Source organism: Petaurus breviceps, unplaced genomic scaffold (assembly GCF_028583685.1).
Source record: "Petaurus breviceps papuanus isolate PSGF00001 unplaced genomic scaffold, PetGlider_PUasm1.0 186, whole genome shotgun sequence".
In the NCBI taxonomy this organism is placed as follows: domain Eukaryota; kingdom Metazoa; phylum Chordata; class Mammalia; order Diprotodontia; family Petauridae; genus Petaurus; species Petaurus breviceps.
The window spans coordinates 42,699,572-42,705,571 of record NW_027185798.1 but is presented as its reverse complement, the minus strand read 5'-3'; the positions used below and the strand labels follow the sequence as shown (position 1 = coordinate 42,705,571).

The following is a 6,000-nucleotide window of genomic DNA, read 5'->3' as shown; positions in this document are numbered from 1 at the left end:
CCCCCACCCCCCCCCCCCCACTCCCCCCCCCTCCCCCCCCCCCCCCCCCGTTTTATATTTTGTTCTGTACCCTCCTCCCTTTCCCTCCCCCTCCCTCTCCCTCTCTCTCTCCCTCCCTCCCTCCCCCCCCTCATCTTTCCACGTAGGAATGTAAACAGTTCAACTTTAATAAGTCCCCTATGGTTTCTCTTTTCCTTTTTACCTTTTCCTGCTTCTCTTGAGTCTTGTATTTGAAAGTCATCTTTTCTATTCAGCTCCGATCTTTTCAGCAAGAATCCTTGAAAGTCCTCTATTTCATTTAATTTCCATTTCCCCCCCTGAAGTATTATATTCAGTTTTGCTTGGTCCATAACTTTCTTTAAGACCAAGCAAAATACCTCGAACCTCTTTTCTACATGGCCTCCCCCTTTTGATATTTGAAGGCATGTCTTCTCTTCTCCAGATAAATCATCCCCTGTTCCTTTAGCCTATGCTCATACTATTTGTTTTTTTTCTTTTTTTTTTTTTTTTTAGCAATCAGGGTTAAGTAACTTGCTCAAGGTTACACGGCCAGTTATTTCTGGGTGTGGTGCTGAGTATCTCAGCCTGGATTTGATCCAGGTCATCCTGACTCTAGAGCCGGTGCTCTTACTTGCTGAGCCACCTGGCCGCCCCTATGTTTTTCAATCCTCTCATTGTCACGTTCACCACCTTTTGGATATGCTCCACTTTGTCAGTACCTGCCTTAAAATGTGAGAACCATAGTAGATCTGTTCTTGATGCTTTTTTTTTTTTGTCTAGACCTATGGGTTCATTTATATAAGTTCCCCAATAAAGAAAATCCTTCTAATAACTCAGATTGGTTACTGTTCATCAAATTATAGTCTTAGGAATTGCCTGGGAAACTTAAAGGTTAAGTTACTTGCCTAAGGTCAAGTCAGTAAATAATTTCTAAAGTGTCTGTTTGCTACCTAGTACTGTCCTAGGCCTATGCCCTAGGAATATAAAGAAAGGTGAGAACAATCCCTGTCCTTCCAGGAGCTCACAATCTAATGGGATTATGAGCCTTTTGTTGTTCAGTCTGTTCTGACTCTACCTGACCCTGTTTGGGGGTTTCTTGGTAAAGACACTGAAGTGGTTTTCCATTTCTTTTTCTAGCTTACTTTACAGATGAGGAACTGAGGCAAACAGGGTTAAATGACTTACCCAAGGTCACATGGTTGTGAGGATCTGAGATTACATTTCAACTCAGATCTTCTGACTCCAGGCCTGGTGCTTTATCCACTGTGCCACCTAAATGCTGGATTATGAGCATATAACCATTGTGGGTCAGAGACAGGACTTAAATCCAAATAGTCCTGACTTCTGAGGCTAGCTCCTTTATCCACTAGTTCATGCAGCCTCTAAACATTCTTGACCCTGACCTTTCTTTTTCCTTTTTTTTTTTTTGTGGTAGTTTTCTAAAATAAATTATACTTTTCAGTTACCAAGCATTTATTTTTGGTTCCTCCAACTTCTTTCCTCATTGACTAAACAAAACCACTGTAACAAATATTCATAGGCAGGCACGCAAAATAAATTCCCATATCATGCCTTTCTAGCAATCTGTGTCTCATTCTATATATTTGTCCATTTTCATCATTGGACATCAGTGCAATCATGGCTGATCATCGCATTGATCAGAGTTCTTAAATCTTTCAAAACTGCTAGTTGTTAAAATATTTTTATTTTTGTTCTCCTGGTTCTCCTTATTTCAGTCTGCATCAGTTCACACAAGTCTTCCCAGGTTTCTCTGAAACTGCCTAGGGGCAGCTAGGTGATTCACTGGCTAGATCACTGGGCCTGAAGTCAGGAAGATCTGAATTAAAATCTGGTCTCAGACACATTAAGCTGTATGACCCTGGGAAAGTCACTTAATATCTGTGCCTCAGTTTCTTCAACTATATGGGGATTATAACAGTACCTGCCTTCCGGGTTATTGTGAATCTCAAATGAGATCATATTTTTAAAGGGCTTTGAGCAGTACTTTTTCACTTGGTAGTTACTTAATAAGTACTTGTTTTCTTTCTGTCTGACTTTTTTCATTTTTTAGAGTTCAATACAATAATTGTTTAGCCATTCCCCAATAGATGCACATGGGAACTTCCTTAGTTTCCAGGTCTTTGCCACTACAAAAAGAGCTGCTAAAAATATTTTTGTACATATACAACCTTTTCCTCTTTCTTTCATCTCTTAGTAATACAGATTTAGGGCTGGCATCACTGGATCATAGGATATGCACAATTTAATAACTTTTGGGGCATAGTTCCAGAGAGCTTTCCAAAATAGGCAGGCCAATTCACAACTGCATCAACAGTAGAATATGCTTGTTTTCCCATTGCCCTTCTAACATTTGTCATTTTCCAGTGTTTTTCAACTTTGATAATCTGGTGGATATGAGATAGAACTTCAGAATTTCTTTAATTTGCTTTTCTCTAATTATTAGAATTTTGGAGCTATGCCTTTGTTTTCATACATTGATTCCATATTTGTTATTTTTAGCTGCCCTCTCATTGTTGCTTCATTAAGTCTGTAGTCTACTAACTCTTACGTCTTTTCCTCACACTGAGCAGTAATATGCTGGCTATTCTACTTTAGGATAGTTCTAATTATTAAGCAGGAAGCTAGGTGGATAGAGTGCCAGGCCTGAAGTCAGGAAGATTCATCTTCCTAAGTTCAAATCTGACCTTAGACACCTACTAGCTGTGTCACCCTGGGCAAGGCACTTAACTCTGTTTGCCTCAGTTTCCTCATCTGTAAAATGAGCTGGAGAAGGAAATGGCAAACTATTCTAGTATCTTTGCCAAGAAAACCTTGAATGGAGTAATGAAGAGTCAGACACAATTAAAACAACTGAACAACAACAAATTCTTCATGAGTTTATAGACTTGGATTATACTCTCTTTCATCCTTCAAAATGAAAGTCATTCCATTGCTTGATCTTTTCTAAAAGTTCTCATGGTTTTTTAAAAAATATCTTTAAACATTCTATTCATTGTGGAGCATTCAAGAAAAACTACACTGTTTCCCAGTCTTGTCCCTTGTTATCCAGTCTTCTAATACCTTCATTGGATTAAGACTGGTCTTATATAATTCTTGGAAAATTTGTCTGATAATTTAAATATGTATCATCATTCTAATACAATCCTTTAGTGTTGCTGTTAGATATTTAGTACAAAAGTATTGATTAGAAGACTGTTTTACTACTAAACTACTCCTTCTTATGATGATGAGTATACTGGAAAGAGTGCTAGACTTGGCATAGATAGATCAGGATAGATCTGAGCTTAAATTTTACCCCTAAAACTATGTGACCTTGGCATCATATATTTGCATAGCTTCAAGTGTTACAGGAATGTAAGTTATTGCCATTTTAGTGAAATAACTTAAATTTTAAACACAAGCTTAAAGTAGATTGAAATTTGACATCATTCTTCAGCTTTAGAAAAATGTTTAAAAAATTAGAAAGTTATATTCTAATGTTTCAGAGTAAGAAAGAAAATTGTTACTCCTGTTTTAGGGAGAAAAATTCTGTTAAACTGAAAGAGAAGACCGCCTGATATGCAGGAAATAGTATAACTTTTGCTTCTGATTTTTATTGATATATTTTGTTTTTAATTAGTCACTCAGCAAGGCTTTTATCCTACTGTGCTAGAGATACAGAGATACATGTGAAACCCTTTCTTCCTTCTAGGAGTTTAATCCTGTCAAAGGGAAGGCAGATGTATGTATTTAAGTATACACAAAATAAATACAAGTCAAGTTTTGAAGGAAAGATACTAACACCAGGTGGTATCATGTAGAAGGTAGAGACTAAGCTGAATTTTGAAGAAAACAAAGGGTTCTATGGGGAAGGGAGATACTTGCAGGTGTGGGAGACAGCCAGACATGAAGATAGGGGTTGTAGTGTCAAAGACCAAGAAGGCTGTCCTTCTGTAGTGCAAAAGTCAAAGAGCAAGGCTGTCCATCTGAACTAGAGAGTCTAGAAAGGCAGAGAGTGGTAATGGATAACAAGATTGGAATGAGTGGTTGGGGACAAGTTGGGAAAGCCTTTAGAAATCAAAGGAGTTTGTATTGGATTCTAAAGGCAGCAAGAAGCCATTGGAGCTTATTAAGTAGAGGAGTGACATGTCAGATTGACACTTCAAGAAAAGTGCTTTAGCAGATGAGTGGAGGATAGTTTGGAGTGGGAAGACTTCAGGTTTTTATGTCACTTTTATTTCTGATTATTTCCAATCTGTTGATTAAACTGCTATCTGTCAGGTACAGTGCTAAGTGCTAGGGTTGCAAAATGAGGCAAAAGACTGTCCCTGCTCTCAAGGAACTCATAATTTGATGAGGAAGACAACATGCAAACAAATAATTTTCTATAGAAAATTATGTCTTTGCATGTGATAATTAGGAAATAATTAACAGAAAGAAGGCACTGGAATTAAGACGAATTGGAAGAGGCTTAGTGTAGAAGGTAGCATTTTAGTTGGCACTTAATAGGAAGACAAAGAGGTCAGCAGGCAGAGAAGAAGAGGTTGAGTGTTCAGAAATGAGGGACAGCCAGAGAAAATGCCCAGAGAGGAGAGATGCAGTGTCTGTTTATCCCTCTCTTTCCCCTCCCCAACTAGTTATCCTTTGTAGTAAAGACTTAAAAAAGAAGGGGAAAAATCAGTTCAGTAAATACAAATAATAGTATATACAGTATAGGATAGTTTTTCATAAAAAGTCAACATTCCTTCTGTTTCTGGTTAAAATGAACATCCTTCATCCTTTAACTGAAATTTTTGCTTATTGGAGACCTGTCCTTTGCTCAGTCTCTGCCAAAATTCCCACCACCACCACCCAAAAAACAAGATATGTAGGGCCAACCAGCGTGATTGCCATATTCTTTGCTTCCTTTACCATTTTCCCTTGATAACCTTTCTTCTTTTTTAAGTATATATGATCTAATTATGTTAGCCTCCCTCTATCCTTAATTTATGCTAACTTCTACATCAGACACCTTTCTCCATACTTTAGCACCAAAATCCTCATCTTCCTCTCCACCCCATCATCTTCAAATATTCCAAATAATTTGTAACAATTTGGCCACACAATTATTCATTCTTGTCAGTTTGCTCCTCCTCTTTGCTTGTTAAATTCCTACCCATTCTTTGAAATTCAAGTTAAATATTGTCCTTCCCTGCCCTTCCACTGGTAATGAATTTCCACTATAATTTGATCCCTACAGTTCCCTATAACCTTTAACATAGTGACACTTTGCTGCGAAAGTTTCTTATCTACGTAGGATGTTATGCCATCTCTTTTTGTGTGTGTGTGTGTGTGTACATATACATATATTTATACATATGCTTATACATATATATTTACAAACAGACACACACACATACACACACACACACACACACACACACACTGTTAAGTCCTTGTAGGCAGGGACTAAATTTTATAGAAACTGTAGGCCTTTCCACCAGCTAGCATTTCACATTAGGCTTGGCAAATACTCTGCCCTTGATGGGCCTATTAGTTGATAAAAGTTAATTAGTTGATAAGCATGTAAGTAAATGTCAGCAGGGCTGAAAGGTCATTTTCTTATAAAACTTCAGTGCCTGTCAAAAGAGCTATTGCATGATTAGAGTATATAAAAGAGGAAGAGTTTTAGAAATGAACATTTTAGCTTCTAGGTGTTATTTCATTTTTCTTTACTTTAGATTACCATCTACAAAATGAAGAATAATACTGGTTACCAAAGCGAAAAATTATTTCTAAATGTGAACTAGGGAACAGATTTCTAATTTCTTGTGCCATTATAGAGAAAAAATTTACACTTTTTCTGATAGTTGGTAATGGATTTTCTTTTAATATCCCCTAACAAATTTTTGTCCTCTAGGTAATATCTCTCTACCTTATTTCCTTCAAAAAATCTACTTAGTGAAATCACAAACACATAGATTACAATAATTTCAGAGAATATTTCTTCATATGTGGCAT

The 6,000-nt window shown here is 37.1% G+C and overlaps 1 protein-coding gene across 2 annotated transcripts in view; it reads left to right on the top strand.

Annotated features, from left to right (window-relative positions):
* Nucleotides 1-6,000, top strand: part of MAGI3 (membrane associated guanylate kinase, WW and PDZ domain containing 3) — a 235,183-nt gene that overhangs the window by 149,942 nt on the left and 79,241 nt on the right. The gene's annotated exons all lie outside the window — the stretch shown is intronic.